Source organism: Chlorocebus sabaeus, chromosome 21 (genome assembly GCF_047675955.1).
Source record: "Chlorocebus sabaeus isolate Y175 chromosome 21, mChlSab1.0.hap1, whole genome shotgun sequence".
Lineage (NCBI taxonomy): Eukaryota > Metazoa > Chordata > Mammalia > Primates > Cercopithecidae > Chlorocebus > Chlorocebus sabaeus.
In genome coordinates, this window is record NC_132924.1 from 13,935,126 (window position 1) to 13,951,897 (window position 16,772).

The window sequence follows — 16,772 nt, forward strand, 5'->3', positions numbered from 1 at the left end:
AAGAATTACAAACAAGGAAAAACTGTTGTAAGTTAGTGGATGCAAAATTCCCACATATAAATTAATATCATTCATAAATAAAAACAACAACCAGTTACAGAGTATAACTTACAAAATCCATTATTATCTTTAGATAATAAACATCAAATAAAAGAAGAAAATAAAATATCTACGTGAAGAAATCCCAAACAGCAGTGAATGACTAAAAGAAGACTTAAGGCCAGGCATAGTGGCTCACAACTGTAATCTTAGCACTTTGGGAGGTCAAGGGTGTGAGATCACTCGAGCCCAGGAGTTTTGAGACCAGTCTGGGCAACACAGCAAGACCTCATTCCTATAACAAATTTAAAAATTAACCAGACGTCTTGCATGTTGCAGCTACTCAGGAGACAGGTGGGAGGATCACTTGAGCCTGGGAGGTTGAAGCTTCAAGTGAGGTGTGTTCGAGCCACTACACTCCAGCCTGGGTGACCTGCCTGGAGGAAAAAAAAAAAAGACTTCAATAAAATAAATGGAAAGATAGATATACTATATGCCATATCCTTCGATGGGAAATCTCAACTGTCAAGATGTCAATTCTAAGTTAATTTATAAATGTAACTTGATCTCAGTTAAAAACCAGAAAAATATGGCATTTATGGGACAGTTATGAGATATTAAAGAATTATTATTAAAAAAATAATTTGGGCTGGGCATGGTGGCTCACACCTATAATCTCAGCACTTTGAGAGGCCAAGGTGGAAGGACCACTTGACTCCAGGAGTTCAAGATGAGCCTGGGCGACATAGTGAGACCCTGTCTCTATTAAAAATAAAAAAATTAGCTGGGCCTGGCGGTGCACACCTGCAGTCTCAGCTACTTGGGAGGCTGAGGTGGGAGGATCACTTGAGCCCAAGAATTTGAGGCCACAGTGAGCCATGATCACTGCACTCCTGTCTGGGCGGCAGAGCAAGACCCTGTCTGAAAAAAACAAATTATAGGTGTGTGTGATTATGGTACTACAATGATGCTTTAAAAATAAATCTTAACTTTTTATTTACATATTTAAATATTTAAAGTTGAAATGGTATATGTGGGATCTTTTCCAAAATAACATAAGGTGAGGAAATTGATAAGAAAATTCATGAAAAAGATTGGCCATGAAATGATCATTGAAGTTGAATGCTGCCAGTCCATGGAGCTTCATTATACTATTCTGTCTCGATTTATAAAAGTTTGATATTTTCGATTAAAAAGTTTTTTAGAAATTAAGACATATATATTTTTTAAAACTCAAAGGGGGGTATGTTTTAAATGAAATTGATTCTAAAGTTCATATGGAAGTATAAACTTAGCAAAAGCACAGCCAGAAAATCTCTGAAAAAAAAATCAACAAAAAGAAATAGCTCTATGACATAGGTATAAAACAATAGTTAAAACTGTATGATACTGGCAAACAGATAGACCAATGGAGCAGATAAACAAGTCCAAAAATACATTTACATGTATGTGGAAGTTGGGTGTATGATAAAGGTAGCATCTCAAAAGAATACGGGGGAAAAAAATAAATTACTTGGGACAATTATCTAGTCATTAAGAAAATAAAATTCCATCCATATTTCTCACTTTACAACATGACAAACTCCCAATATGGTAAAATATATACAAGTAGGTAATAAAACCATAAAAATATTAACAGGGAAACTTGGGATAATTCCTGTATGGCATTGAATAGAGGAATGGCTTTCTAAATATGACTCAAAATTTAAAAGTCACAAAAGAAAAAAGATTCTACTATATAAAAATCAAGAACCTCTGCATGGCCAACAAAACTTAAAATGGAAAAAATATTCACAGTTGACATTATAAGGACCAACCTTTCCAATATATACACAGTCCCCTGAAAGCAATTATAATATCAATAACCCATTAGAAAAATGGCCAGTGAACAGATCATCTAGAGAAGCATATGAAAGGTATTCAAGCTTATTTACTTAAGAAAATTGGCAAAAATTATATTGTACCATGTTTCACTGATGAAATTAGAAAGATCTAAAAGTTTGACAATGTTTCATTCCAAGGCTTTGGGGAAACAGGATCTCTCACATGTTGCTGGAAGGAATGCAAATAGGTATAACATTTATGGAGGAAATTTGGCCTAGCTATAAAAATTAGGGATGAATATATCCTTTGACTGAAAAACTTAACTATGTGCAAAATGCCATATATAAAATGTTATTCATCAGCAATATTTCCCAGGAGGAAATGTAATCAGAGAGGTAGGAATGGGGTAGGAGGAGTTCCCCACATAGGCAGGACCAAAGTGTTTTACTGTATATTTATACTATTTTTTTTCTTTTTTTTTTTTTTTTTTTTTTTTTTGAGACGGAGTCTCGCTCTGTCGCCCAGGCTGGAGTGCAGTGGCGCGATCTCGTCTCACTGCAAGCTCTGCCTCCTGGGTTCACGCCATTCTCCTGCCTCAGCCTCCTGAGTAGCTGGGACTACAGGCGCCCACCACCGTGCCTGGCTAATTTTTTGTATTTTTAGTAGAGACGGGGTTTCACCGTGGTCTCGATCTCCTGACCTTGTGATCCACCCATCTCAGCCTCCCAAAGTGCTGGGATTACAGGTGTGAGCCACCACGCCCAGCCTACTATTTTGTTTTTAAACCATGTGAATATTTTGCCAATTAAGGCATTACACGATTTTTTAAACAGACATGTTCTTTTGTTTTTTAATACAATGGTCAAGGAGAAAATAGATATTCAATAAGTAAAGAGTGATAAATGTAATGAAAAGAAAAACATAAGAAAGAGACACACGAAACCAGGGGACCTTAGCCAGGAGACTAGGGAAGCCCCCTGCCAGGAAAACAATTTGTGAGATAGTGGTCTCGGGCTACCCTCTGTATTAGATTCCTCTGGTCATACGAGAAAAATCAGTGGGCTTTCTGAAACACCCAAGAGCTAGAAAGATGAAGGTAGAGAAAACAACACCAGTGTGCTGCCTCTGTATATCCTCTTGAGGATGTGGATATGATGGGGTGGTATGAAAATGGAAAAGACCTGGGTGCCTTTTATGAGGCATAGTAATGCCAGCCCTCTCATTTTCAGCATGGAAAACCAGCACAAAATTATGATCCTCACCTCCTTCTAAATCACCCTCTTGAATACAGGGTCCACTTCTAGTGACCCTGGGCTAAGGGAAGCTCCAAACTCCTCCTGTTCATGTGGCCACACAGCCGTAGCCTAGTTTCTGTCTCTTTGCTAAGCAGATTGGAAGCTTTAGCAAACAATTCTCTATGTAAATGTGTGTTTTCTACCTGCTAACAGGTAGCCCACCAAAAACGTACCACTTCTTTGAAAAGGTGACTTTTTATGAAACCATGAAAGCCATGTGCAGTGAAGTGGGGCTGGGAGTGGCAGCAGTGCTAGGGGTGGTCATTCTTTTGACTATAATGGGGGCACATGTGTGACACTTTGGAGGAACGAGAAGTTCAAGAGCTTTGCAAAAATGGCTTAAGACTGATGGGATGGCAGCAGACAAATGGAGTAGCTGGAAAATGTAGGCAGTGCTACTCAGGGAAGTAGACAAAAGATTTTAGACTTTAACTGAGGAGCAATGTTTTTGTAGCCATTGAGGATCTAAGATAAGATTGTGATATAATTGAAGTGGAGTTTAGGCATATCACACTGGTTGGCATGTGGAGAATGGACCATAGAGGCCCAGGAGTAGGCAGGGGAGGTCAATGAGAGAGTTGTTGCAATAGTCTGGGTGGTGATTAGTGGGAATAGCAGGATGGAGAGAGGAAAATGGAAATAAAAGGAGAAACAGAATCAATGGAAAGGGCCAGTAGGCTGGTTAGGATGGGATCCATTCTGAGTCACAAATAGCCACTGCTCTCATGGGGTAAATAAAGCAATTGCTTCCATGCTTTCAAAGTAGAAATCAGTTCGCAAAAGACTTTGCCTTAAGGCAGTTGAACTAAGTCTCCTTCCAGCAATTACCCATGACATGCACCAATACTTGGCAAAGTCAGCTTTCTCACGGGTAGTAATGATGCTGGCATCCCTTTGTGTTCCCTTGGCTTTCCTTAGGTTGAGGAATAAAGTATAGAATTCTATTTCAAGTGGTGGATATTAATTCCAGTAGGGTGGTGTAAATTTAGAGTGCAGGTTTGAAATCAGGAGATGTGAGTTAAAAATCAATTTCAAAGCTAGCAAGCACTGTGAACTTGAAGAGTGTTCTAGAAAAGGAATTTTTGGTTATAAGAAAGAGAAAGGCCCTACAACTAGTGCAGTAGTTGGGAGAGGGTTCTTACAAAGTTCCCAAAAGATCATGAAATGCAAGGGCAGGAAATGAAATATAGCCAGACCTCCTGACAATAGGACCAAGGGTCAGGAGCTGCAGCTGTTCTCTGGAGTTGCACTCATGACTAGTATGGCTGTTCAATACCAGCCAGGTTCCTGGGAGTTGGGGAGCTGTTTAATGGCAACATACTCCTGCCTCCACACATCCCATGTGCAAGCCCCTTGACAATGGAACTCTGCTGCTCCTCCCATCCAGAGGTGAAGTCTTGTTTCAATCATTCTTTTATCTTTTCTATATCTTATGATGATTTGGCATTATAAAAATCTGGGGAGGCTGGGTGTGGTGCCTCACATCTGTAATCTCAGTACTTTGGGAAGCTGAGGGAGGTGGATAACTTGAGGTCAGGAGTTCAAGACCAGCCTGACCTGTTGCAGGAAATCAGAGGACTAGAGAGACCAATGGGTGGAACAGGAGGATTTTATTAAGGTGTGCACTGGCTCAGCAGATTCGCAACCAAAAGGTTGAGCCCTGAACAAAAACAGGGCTTGACTTTTACAAGCAAGCTCACGGAAGCAGAACAAAGACAGTTAATCAAACAGTGACAGGTCTCATAATCTTTAGCATAGCTTGTGACCTTGCAGCTGCATTGAAGGAAAAAGAGGAACTTACAAAACTTGCAAAATACAGGTGCTTATAAAAATAGCTATGAGTTATAGCAAGGGGAAGGGGAGACAGTAAAGAAATTTGTTTTTCTTTACCTTGCTCTGGGGCAATGTCTGGAGCCCAGTTCTTTGGGCTCTGACTTTCCAGACAGTGTTGTCAAGGTTTCGCCAGGGCCCTGTCTACCACTGTCCTTGGAATGTGTTAGCTAAGTACAGGAAACTTGTTTTTCTCTTTTAACTCCTGCTTCAGACCAACATGGTGAAACCTCAACTCTACTAAGACTACAAAAAAAAAAAAAAAATCAGCCAGATGTGGTGGTATGCACCTATAATCCCAGCTACTTGGGAGGCTGAGGCAGGAGAATTGCTTGAACCAGGGAGGCAGAGGTTGCAGTGAGCCAAGATTGCGCCATTGCACTCCAGCCTGGGCAACAAGAGAGAAACTCTGTTTTAAAAAAAAAAAAAAAAAAAAAAAAAAAATCTGGGGAGAGGAGGGAGTTCTAAGTGGCCAATTCTAAAAAAAAGTTTAAAAAAATTAAAATAAAAATCTGAAGAGAGACTGCCCCATCCAGGGCTAGCCAATTCTTAGAGATCACACATCTTTCATATGCAGATCCAACTGCCCCAACTACCTCCTTATCTAACTTCCACATGCCGAGCCAATTTTCTCCTGCCTTAAATCATCCAGGGCCAGGTACCAGACAACTAGAGACCACTCCTGAGACCCAGTGTTGGCCAACATTATTCAGACGGGCCAGTTCTAAATTGTTCACCCTTCCCTGCCTTGCCTTTGCCATGGAAATCCCCATAACAGCTCCGGCTCAGGCTGTCTGCTTGCTCCTACTTTTGCCACCTGATCTATCTTAGTCCGTTTGTGTTGCTATAAAGAAATACCTGGCCAGGCGTGGTGGCTCACGCCTGTAATCCCAGCACTTTGGGAGGCTGAGGCGGGCAGATCACGAGGTCAGGAGATTGAGACCATCCTGGCTAACATAGTGAAACCCTGTCTCTACTAAAAATACAAAAAATTAGCCAGGCGTGGTGGCAGGCGCCTATAGTTCCAGCTACTCGGGAGGCTGAGGCAGGAGAATGGCGTGAACCCAGGAAACGGAGCTTGCAGTGAGCCAAGATCACACCACTGCACTCCAACCTGGGCAACAGAGCGAGACTCCATCTCAAGAAAAAAAAAAAAAAAAGAAATACCTGTGTAACTGACTCATGTCAAGATGCTGGCCATTCAGAAGTCAAAGAATGAGAACTGCGGTGTGGTAAAAGGAAAGCAGCTTTTATTGATCAAATGCTACCAGATGAGAGAATAGCCGGATTCAGCCTCAAAGGAACCCTCTCAGCCTTCTGGGCTGAGTAAAGGGCTTTAAGAAGAAAACAAGTGTGGAAAACTTACAGGAGTAGTGAAAAAGAGAGTACATGGCTGCCTGTCTTTTTTTTTTTTTTAAGATGCAAGTTTCGCTCTTGTCGCCCAGCCTGGAGTACAATGGTGTGATCTCAGCTCACTGCAAACTCTGCCTCCCGGGTTCAAGCAATTCTCCTGCCTCAGCCTCCCAAGTAGCTGGGATTACAGGCTTGCACCACCACACCTGGCTAATTTTGTATTTTTAGTAGAGATGGGGTTTCACCATGTTGGTCAGGCTGGTCTTGAACTCCTGACCTCAGGTGATCCGCCTGCCTCAGCCTCCCAAAGTGCTGGGATTACAGGGGTGAGCCACCGCACCCAGCTATAGGCTGCCTGTCTTGTTCTGATGGTTATCTTGAGGAATCACCCATCCTGAAGAGCAATTTGCATCATCCTGCCTTTGACCTGGTAGTGGTAGGCTCAATGTTTCTAACTTCCTGTGAGCAGCAAGATTCTGCAGCTGGGTCTGTCTGCCTGGTTTGTTTCAAAATTGGTCACGGGAATTTCTAAGCAAGCACATAATTAGATAAACAAGAGCTGTGCACCAGTGTGCCTGGCGGGAAAGGCAGAGAAACAAAGAATCTCACAGTACAAGGCTACGTTTTGAAATCAGAAAGGAAGCGAAAAAAGTTTTAAAGTGCATTTCAAGGCTGGAATACTCTATTACATCTCAGGCTGAGTTATTTATAAAGAAAAAAAGCTTTATTTGGCTCACAATTCTGCAGGCTATACAAGAAGCATGACATCAACATCTGCTTCTGATGAGGGCCTCAGGAAGCTTCTACTCATAGCAAAAGGCAATGGGGAACTGGCATTCAGGCCACATGGAGAGAGAAGAAGTGAGAGAGAGAAAGCAGAAGAGGTACCAGGCTCTTTGCAACAACCAGCTCTCATGGGAACTATAGAGCTAGAACTTACTATTATCATGAGTATGGCAACAAGCCATTCGTGAGGTATCTGTCCCCATGATTCAAATACCTTTCATTAGGTCCTAACTATAACATTGGGAATCACATTTCAACATAAGATTTGGAGGGGACAAACATCCAAACCATAGCATGACCAAAAACTGGTGCTTCCCCGTGTGACCCTGAAGAGGGACTCTTCCTATGGCATTGGCCCATCCCATTGTGTCGTCATGCAGCCACTACTATCAATTAAAATCAAATGAAACTTGTCTCTATAAATTCATTCTCTCATTAGGTGGCCAGCAACTTACAGCTCAGATAAAAAATAAATAGAGATGGAGCTCAGCTAATTCAGAGTTATCTTTTAGAAACAGGGAATAGGGGTTGGATGTGGTGGTTCATGCCTGTAATCCCAGCATTTTGAGAGGGCGAGGCAGGTGGATCACCTGAGGTTGGGAGTTTGAGACCAGCCTCACCAACACTGCGAAACCCCATCTCTACTAAAAAGATAAAAATTAGCCGGGCATGGTGGTAGGCACCTGTAATCCCAGCTACTCAGGAGGCTGAGTCAGGAGAATCGCTTGAACCCAGGAGGTGGAGGTTGTTGTGAGCCAAGATCGCACCATTGCATTCCAGCTTGGGCAAGAGTGAAACTCCAAAGAAGAAGAAGAAGAAGGAGAAGGAGAAGAAGAAGGAGGAGGAGGAGGAGGAGGAGGAGGAGGAGGAGAAGGAGGAGGAGGAGAAGAAACTGGGAATAGGAACCTGAGAAATTGTAGCAATCAGGAAATGGGGAGTATATTAGTTAGCTATTGATAATGATTGAGGCAAGTCTGTTCTCTAGTCCATTGTATCTAGACTGGCCCATGGATTGCTCTGAATAGTAGTTTGTGATGGAAGTAATGTTCTAGGAGCTCCGGTGCCTTAGCCTTAAAAGATCTTGCGGTTTCCACTCTCCCCTTGGACTGCTCTCCAGAAACCACCTTGTCAAGAAGTTGGACTTGCCTGCTGGAGGGTGCGAGACTATGTAGCAGAGAACAAGGTGCCCAGGCAACATCCTAGCACCAACTCTCAGGCATGTCAATGAGGCCACCTTGGACCTTCCAGCCCAGCAGACCTTCAGTCAAATGCAGCCTCATTAGGGAGCCCAGGTGAAAGCAGCAGAGCAATCACTCAGCCAACATCCTAAATCCTTGGTGAAGTCACATGTTTGGGGGAGTGTCTTACACATCAATAGGGAACCGACATACTTCCCACTCCCCAATTACTACAATTCCCCAGGTTCCTATTCCCAGTTTCTGAAAGAGGACTCTGAATCGACTGAGTTCGATTTCTATTTTTTTTTTTTTACCCAGGCTGCAAGTTGCTGGCAGCCTATTGAGAGAATGAACATGCAAATGACCAGACCATATATGAAAACAGAACTGAACTCTGGCCCACAATCTGCAGCGACCTGACCAGAAAGCCAAGCCATTCTCTACAGTAACCGGCCCGGGTGCTGGCTTGCTACCTAGGAGACACACTCCGGGTAGGAGACAGACAACTCTCTCTAACAACTGATGCAGGAGGCCAAACAACTCCTCTAATAATTCACCTCAAATGGCCAGGATTTGATTAATAACTTGCAGATTCCATAATTTTTGTCCCTGCTTGCAACTTAGGAATAACTAGAGATAGGCAAATATCCTTCCCTAAACAATCATGTGGGAAGCATCCCTTCTGGTGAGCCCCCTCAGCTTCTCCAGGCCGACAGCCTCCATCAGGGCTCACCCCCGGTGCCTTCCCTTTTCCACTATAAAGCATTCCTAGTTCTCTGCCTGCCTTTGAGTCTCTGCCGAAATGCAAGTGATGATGGCTGACTCTGAATAAATAGGCTTTGCCTGTTCCATTTGGTTGGTCTTCATTTATTTCCACACTATCAATTGTTTTCCTGAAGGTCAAGTGTAAATAGGGCTGGTCCAGTCAGCAGGAGCATGTGGGTCACTGGACACTCAGCAATCCAGTGATGCAGATTCTCACCAAGAGTGTGAGGTAGGGCATGCCATGGCCAACATTACCAATTCTATCTGTCCCCATCTTTAAAATGGGAATAACAGGCCAAGCGTGGTGGCTCACACCTGTAATCCCAGCACTTTGGAAGGCTGAAGCAGGCAGCTCACCTGATGTCATGAGTTTGAGACCAGCCTGGCCAACATGGTGAAACCCCATCTCTACTAAAAATACAAAAAATTGTCCGGGCATGGTGGCGGGTGCCTTTAATCCCAGCTACTCGGGAGGCTGAGGCAGCAGAATCACTTGAACCCAGGACTCGGAGGTTGTAGTGAGCCGAGATTGCACCATTGCACTCCAGCTTGGGCGACAAGAGCAAGACTCCGTCTCAAATAAAATAAAATAAAACAGGAATAATAGTGCTTATTTTATGCATGTTTATGTTATCTAAGTGATGATATCAGTGCAGAGTGCTATAAAATGAGAGCTATCTATCTCATCCTACTGATCAATAATATTTAGATAGCGCTTTAAAGGCATCCAACAAATGTTGATCACCCTCCTCTTGAGTGGGGCTGGTCCCCTTCCTTAAACCCCATCACTTACTACCATGCCTGACACTTCTCATGTGCTCCACAAATGTTCATTTAAAAAAGTATCTATGGAATTTATTGAAGAATTTTTTTGACACCTTAAAGATGAAAAGAGTCTTTGAAGAGGTGCTTAAGCAAAAACCCATCTCTTAGAACAAGTACAATTCTCAAAAGACATTCACTCATGCCACCTCTAGGGTATGCTTTCCTTCATTTTACAGTTTTCTCATGTTAAAAAAGAAGACAAATACTGCCTTTCAAATTTGATGCTTAACAACTGAGCTAGTCACATGTTTCCCTTGGGTAATTTTTCCGACATTAACTGCTAACAACAGGGCTGCAAATTGCTGCCACTTCCCCCAGGAACTAGAGAAAGCAAGTAAGTACCTAAAAGAGACTGGCCAAATACCTAGACAGAATTGACCATCTGTAGCTGTAGAGAGGTTATTTCCCTTACTTCCAACTACATGCATCCTGACTGACATTTTATTTGCACCACTATTTATTTCAGTTTCTAACACAAGATTAAGGCATTTACCTCCCCACTAAACAAACTTAACAAACAGCGTCAACACCGTTTCCCAAATCATTGTGTGACTGAATTACTAACCCCTGAGGTTCGGCAGTTCTTAAGTCAGAAGGCAATTTACCGTAGCTAGATAAGAACATGAATATACATTGCATTAGAAAACTCAGTGGTACACGGGGCTTCTAGAAATCTCTAGAGATCACATTCCTTGCCTCAAAATCATTCAGAAAGTACAGAAGTAGTGTCAGTATATTTAATTATCAATTCTGAAGTTATTGAATTAATTTGCTAAACCTATTTAAGAAAATTACAGGAGCACATAAAATATTCCTTTCTTCTTCCAAGAAAAGATAACTGCAGCTTTATTTTCTATTTCTTGAGTCAAATTCCTATATGATTTGGGCATTTATCAATGCAGAATGTATATCACATCTTCTTAGGAAGTTTAAAAAATTGCTTTATCAGTTTTTATGACATAAAATTAAGCAATTTACAGTAAAGTGAAAGATGTTACAAAATATTGTTTACAAAGTTTATTTAGATACATTCTTTAATTATATTCATTTATCTACTAGCAGCCACTTTATTTAATGTGACGCTCAGTTCTTCAAATTACTCATTCATGAGGAAATGTATTTTTATTTTTATTTTTTTTATTATTATTATACTTTAAGTTCTAGGGTACATGTGCATAACGTGCAGGTTTGTTACATATGTATACTTGTGCCATGTTGCTGTGCTGCACCCATCAACTCGTCAGCACCCATCAACTCGTCATTTACATCAGGTATAACTCCCAGTGCAATCCCTCCCCCCTCCCCCCCGCCCCCCTCCCCATGATAGGCCCCGGTGTGTGATGTTCCCCTTCCCGAGTCCAAGTGATCTCGTTGCTCAGTTCCCACCTATGAGTGAGAACATAACGGTGTTTGGTTTTCTGTTCTTGTGATAGTTTGCTAAGAATGATGGTTTCCAGCTGCATCCATGTCCCTACAAAGGACACAAACTCATCCTTTTTTATGGCTGCATAGTATTCCATGGTATATATGTGCCACATTTTATTAATCCAGTCTGTCACTGATGGACATTTGGGTTGATTCCAAGTCTTTGCTATTGTGAATAGTGCCGCAATAAACATACGTGTGCATGTGTCTTTATAGCAGCATGATTTATAATCCTTTGGGTATATACCCAGTAATGGGATGGCTGGGTCATATGGTACATCTAGTTCTAGATCCTTGAGGAATCACCATACTGTTTTCCATAATGGTTGAACTAGTTTACAGTCCCATCAACAGTGTAAAAGTGTTCCTATTTCTCCACATCCTCTCCAGCACCTGTTGTTTCCTGACTTTTTAATGATCGCCATTCTAACTGGTGTGAGATGGTACCTCATTGTGGTTTTGATTTGCATTTCTCTGATGGCCAGTGATGATGAACATTTTTTCATGTGTCTATTGGCTGTATGAATGTCTTCTTTTGAGAAATGTCTGTTCATATCCTTTGCCCACTTTTTGATGGGGCTGTTTGTTTTTTTGTTGTAAATTTGTTTGAGTTCTTTGTAGGTTCTGTATATTAGCCCTTTGTCAGATGAGATGAGTAGATTGCAAAAATTTTCTCCCATTATGTAGGTTGCCTGTTCACTCTGATGGTAGTTTCTTATGCTGTGCAGAAGCTCTTTAGTTTAATGAGATCCCATTTGTCAATTTTGGCTTTTGCTGCCATTGCTTTTGGTGTTTTAGACATGAAGTCTTTGCCCATGCCTATGTCCTGAATGGTACTACCTAGGTTTTCCTCTAGGGTTTTTATGGTATTAGGTCTAACATTTAAGTCTCTAATCCATCTTGAATTAATTTTTGTATAAGGAGTAAGGAAAGGATCCAGTTTCAGCTTTCTACTTATGGCTAGCCAATTTTCCCAGCACCATTTATTAAATAGGGAATCCTTTCCCCATTTCTTGTTTCTCTCAGGTTTGTCAAAGATCAGATGGCTGTAGATGTGTGGTATCATTTCTGAGGACTCTGTTCTGTTCCATTGGTCTATATCTCTGTTTTGGTACCAGTACCATGCTGTTTTGGTTACTGTAGCCTTGTAGTATAGTTTGAAGTCAGGTAGCGTGATGCCTCCAGCTTTGTTCTTTTGACTTAGGATTGTCTTGGAGATGCGGGCTCTTTTGTGGTTCCATATGAACTTTAAAGCAGTTTTTTCCAATTCTGTGAAGAAACTCATTGGTAGCTTGATGGGGATGGCATTGAATCTATAAATAACCTTGGGCAGTATGGCCATTTTCACAATATTGATTCTTCCTATCCATGAGCATGGTATGTTCTTCCATTTGTTTGTGTCCTCTTTGATTTCACTGAGCAGTGGTTTGTAGTTCTCCTTGAAGAGGTGCTTTACATCCCTTGTAAGTTGGATTCCTAGGTATTTTATTCTCTTTGAAGCAATTGTGAATGGAAGTTCATTCATGATTTGGCTCTCTGTTTGTCTGTTACTGGTGTATACAAATGCTTTTGATTTTTGCACATTAATTTTGTATCCTGAGACTTTGCTGAAGTTGCTTATCAGCTTAAGGAGATTTTGGGCTGAGACAATGGGGTTTTCTAAATATACAATCATGTCATCTGCAAAGAGGGACAATTTGACTTCTTCTTTTCCTAACTGAATACCCTTGATTTCTTTCTCTTGCCTGATTGCCCTAGCCAGAAATTCCAACACTATGTTGAATAGGAGTGGTGAGAGAGGGCATCCCTGTCTTGTGCCAGTTTTCAAAGGGAATTTTTCCAGTTTTTGCCTATTCAGAATGATATTGGCTGTGGGTTTGTCATAAATAGCTCTTATTATTTTGAGGTACATTCCATCAATACCGAATTTATTGAGCGTTTTTAGCATGAAGGGCTGTTGAATTTTGTCAAAAGACTTTTCTGCATCTATTGAGATAATCATGTGGTTCTTGTCTTTGGTTCTGTTTATATGCTGGATTATGTTTATTGATTTGCAAATGTTGAACCAGGCTTGCATCCCAGGGATGAAGCCCACTTGATCATGGTGGATAAGCTTTGTAATGTGCTGCTGAATCCGGTTTGCCAGTATTTTATTGAGGATTTTTGCATCGATGTTCATCAGGGATATTGGTCTAAAATTCTCTTTTTTTGTTGTGTCTCTGCCAGGCTTTGGTATCAGGATGATGTTGGCCTCATAAAATGAGTTAGGGAGGATTCCCTCTTTTTCTATTGATTGGAATAGTTTCAGAAGGAATGGTACCAGCTCCTCCTTGTACCTCTGGTAGAATTCAGCTGTGAATCCATCTGGTCCTGGACTTTTTTTGGTTGGTAGGCTATTAATTATTGCCTCAATTTCAGAGCCTGCTATTGGTCTATTGAGGGATTCAACTTCTTCCTGGTTTAGTATTGGAAGAGTGTAAGTGTCCAGGAAATTATCCATTTCTTCTAGATTTTCTAGTTTATTTGCGTAGAGGTGTTTATAGTATTCTCTAATGGTAGTTTGTATTTCTGTGGGGTCGGTGGTGATATCCCCTTTATCACTTTTTATTGCATCTATTTGATTCTTCTCTCTTTTCTTCTTTATTAGTCTTGCTAGCAGTCTGTCAATTTTGTTGATCTTTTCAAAAAATCAACTCCTGGATTCATTGATTTTTTTGGAGAGATTTTTGTGTCTCTATCTCCTTCAGTTCTGCTCTGATCTTAATTATTTCTTGCCTTCTGCTAGCTTTTGAATGCGTTTGCTCTTGCTTTTCTAGTTCTTTTAATTGTGATATTAGAGTGTCAATTTTAGATCTTTCCTGCTTTTTCTTGTGGGCATTTAGTGCTATAAATTTCCCTCTACACACTGCTTTAAATGTGTCCCAGAGATTCTGGTATGTTGTATCTTTGTTCTCATTGGTTTCAAATAACATCTTTATTTCTGCCTTCATTTCGTTATGTACCCAGTAGTCATTCAGGAGCAGGTTGTTCAGTTTCCATGTAGTTGAGCGGTTTTGATCGAGTTTCTTAGTCCTGAGTTCTAGTTTGACTGCACTGTGGTCTGAGAGACAGTTTGTTATAATTTCTGTTCTTGTACATTAGCTGAGGAGTGCTTTACTTCCAATTACGTGGTCAATTTTGGAATAAGTGCGGCGTAGTGCTGAGAAGAATGTATATTCTGTTGATTTGGGGTGGAGAGTTGTGTAGATGTCTATTAGGTCTGCTTGCTGCAGAGATGAGTTCAATTCCTGGATATCCTTGTTAACTTTCTGTCTCGTTGATCTGTCTAATGTTGACAGTGGAGTGTTGAAGTCTCCCATTATTATTGTATGGAAGTCTAAGTCTCTTTGTAAGTCTCTAAGGACTTGCTTTATGAATCTGGGTGCTCCTGTATTGGGTGCATATATATTTAGGATAGTTAGCTCTTCCTGTTGAATTGATCCCTTTACCATTATGTAATGGCCTTCTTTGTCTCTTTTGATCTTTGATGGTTTAAAGTCTGTTTTATCAGAGACTAGTATTGCAACCCCTGCTTTTTTTTGTTCTCCATTTGCTTGGTAAATCTTCCTCCATCCCTTTATTTTGAGCCTATGTATGTCTCTGCATGTGAGATGGGTCTCCTGAATACAGCAGACTGATGGGTCTTGACTCTTTATCCAGTTTGCCAGTCTGTGTCTTTTAATTGGAGCATTTAGTCCATTTACATTTAAGGTTAATATTGTTATGTGTGAACTTGATCCTGCCATTATGATATTAACTGGTTATTTTGCTTGTTAGTTGATGCAGTTTCTTCCTAGCCTTGATGGTCTTTACATTTTGGCATGTTTTTGCAATGGCTGGTACCGGTTGTTCCTTTCCACGTTTATTGCTTCCTTCAGGGTCTCTTGTAAGGCAGACCTAGTGGTGACAAAATCTCTAAGCTTTTGCTTATCTGTAAAGGATTTTATTTCTCCTTCACTTATGAAACTTAGTTTGGCTAGATATGAAATTCTGGGTTTAAAATTCTTTTCTTTAAGAATGTTGAATATTGGCCCTCACTCTCTTCTGGCTTGTAGAGTTTCTGCTGTTAGTCTGATGGGCTTCCCTTTGTGGGTATCCCGACCTTTCTCTCTGGCTGCCCTTAAGATTTTTTCCTTCATTTCAACTTTGGTGAATCTGGCAATTATGTGTCTTGGAGTTGCTCTTCTCGAGGAGTATCTTTGTAGCGTTCTCTGTATTTCCTGGATTTGAATGCTGGCCTGCCCTACTAGGTTGGGGAAGTTCTCCTGGATGATATCCTGCAGAGTGTTTTCCAACTTGGTTCCATTTTCCCCCTCACTTTCAGGCACCCCAATCAGACGTAGATTTGGTCTTTTTACATAATCCCATACTTCTTGCAGGCTTTGTTCATTTCTTTTTCTTCTTTTTTCTTTTGGTTTCTCTTCTCGCTTCATTTCGTTCATTTGATCCTCAATCACTGATACTCTTTCTTCCAGTTGATCGAGACGGTTACTGAAGCTTGTGCATTTGTCACATATTTCTCGTGTCATGGTTTTCATGTCTTTCATTTCATTTATGACCTTCTCTGCATTAATTACTCTAGCCATCAATTCTTCCCCTTTTTTTTTCAAGAGTTTTAGTTTCTTTGCGCTGGGTACGTAATTCCTCCTTTAGCTCTGAGAAGTTTGATGGACTGAAGCCTTCTTCTCTCATCTCGTCAAAGTCATTCTCTGTTAAGCTTTGATCCGTTGCTGGCAATGAGCTGCGCTCCTTTGCCGGGGGAGATGCGCTCTTATTTTTTGAATTTCCAGCTTTTCTGCCCTGCTTTTTCCCCATCTTTGTGGTTTTATCTGCCACTGGTCTTTGATGATGATGGTGACGTACTGATGGGGTTTTGGTGTAGGTGTCCTTCCTGTTTGATAGTTTTCCTTCTAACAGTCAGGACCCTCAGCTGTAGGTCTGTTGGAGATTGCTTGAGGTCCACTCCAGACCCTGTTTACCTGGGTGTCAGCAGCAGAGGCTCAGTTGAAAATGCAGAAATCACCAGTCTTCTGTGTCACTCGCGCTGGGAGTTGGAGACTGGAGCTGTTCCTATTCGGCCATCGTGCTCCGCCCCTCACTCAAACTTTTCGAGGAAATTTAAAAACATGCTTTTTTCCTGTAGATCATATGGGGCAAATGAAAAATGTTGGCAGAACTTTTTTTTTTTTTTTTTGGTGACGGAGTCTTGCTCTATTGCCTAGGCTGGAGTGCAGTGGCAGATCTTGGCTCACTGAAATCTCCACCTCCTGGGTTCAAGTGATTCTCCTGCCTCAGATTCCTGAGTAGTTGGGATTACAGGCACAAGCTATCACGTCGGGCTAATTTTTGTATTTTTAGTAGAGACAGGGTTTCACCATGTTGGCCAGGCTGGTCTCAAACTCCTGACCTCAGA